Here is a 1363-nt window from a genome sequence, read left to right as displayed (position 1 = left end):
TGACGGAATCTAAGAGCTGAGAATTAGTTTAATATTAAAAGTACCTCTTTGCTCCGCAATTTTTCTGTGCGTGAGAAAATGGATGTGTGGCGTGAGAGCGTGTGAAAAGTGTCAATTGCGTGAGTCTCACGCTCAGTGCGTGAGAGTTGGCAGCCCTGAGATTTGCACAATCCATACGCACAACGCTTCGGCAAGTTTCCTTCGCTCGAAAGCTTGCCAGACCTCCCGCGCCTAGTTACGGTTTCTAAGCCACGATTGGCCTGTGGCAGTTTTCGGGCTCGGCTTAGCGAAGGGGCAATTATAGTGATAAATATTTACCATTATATTTGATTGCAATTTACATTCTCTAAAAATACATAATTTAGGGATAAAAAAACAATGATAAAAGCAAAATATTGAATTGTTTGAAATAAAAAGAAACTTTAAGATATTTAATTGTTGCTATAAACTATTATAAAAATAAATAAATGAATCAAACTCTTATTAAACATGTTTATAGTGTGCAATTCACCATCACAAGAAAAGTAAACTAAATTTAAATTATAAAAACGTATCAACAGTTGTAATCATCACTACTTACTCAAGTGTCTTCAGTTTATAATGTGGATCTTTCCTCAGATCAGAGAGCAGCTTCACATCTGAATATCTTAGATGATTAAATGACAGATCCAGTTCTCTCAGGTGTGAAGGGTTTGATCTCAGAGCTGAAGTCAGAGCAGCACAACCTTCATCTGTAACACCACAATAACTCAACCTGTAGAGAACAATGACACTCTTCAGTCTCTCAGTTTAGGAAGCACTGATATAAATTATATGATATATATATATGAATGTATCTTCAACAGATTTATATATGAAAGCAGTTGTCACCTCTTCACGACATCCAATCATGTTTTTGACTTGTAAAACTATCAAAAGTAAAATGACCTCAGAAGCTTTGGAAATAATCCACTGAAGATTAACCCTCTGGGGACCAAAAACGCGCCCGCGCGTTTTGCTCGTTTTTTTTTTTAGCAATGAAAAATAAACACAAAATGCTCTGTTAATTTTGATCTTTCATTTTCGTGTAATACATCAATCGATCCTGTTCAGTTTCTATTTTTTTTCTGTATACTCACAATACAAATAAAGTGTTTTGCTTTTTGACAAATAAAGAAAAACTAACATGATGCTATTTCTGCCTTCTCTCTGTCAGTAAACTCCCATTTGAAACGCGTTCGAAAATTATCTATAACTCCGCGAAAATTCAGTCAAACAGGCAAACAGACCCACGGGCATAAAGCTTGAGATCGCAGCTTTTAAATGAAGTAATTTATATAAAAAACAAATATTATCAGCTTCTGTAATCTGTATAAAAAGAGAG

The 1363-nt window shown here is 35.1% G+C and overlaps 1 protein-coding gene across 1 annotated transcript in view; it reads right to left on the bottom strand.

The window, feature by feature from the left end:
* Positions 1–645: 645 nt before the first annotated feature.
* The window catches only part of LOC309511314 (uncharacterized protein), an 85701-nt gene continuing 84983 nt past the window's right edge, over positions 646–1363 (bottom strand). Inside the window, exon 19 of the mRNA XM_082186419.1 lies at positions 646–754. The gene's annotated coding sequence lies outside the window, so the exon portion shown is untranslated. The remainder of the gene's footprint in view (positions 755–1363) is intronic.

The sequence above is a fragment of the Leuciscus leuciscus genome (genome assembly GCF_965113295.1).
Source record: "Leuciscus leuciscus genome assembly, chromosome: 12".
NCBI lineage: Eukaryota > Metazoa > Chordata > Actinopteri > Cypriniformes > Leuciscidae > Leuciscus > Leuciscus leuciscus.
The sequence above is the reverse complement of the archived record's forward strand: the minus strand, read 5'-3'. Positions and strand labels throughout refer to the sequence as shown.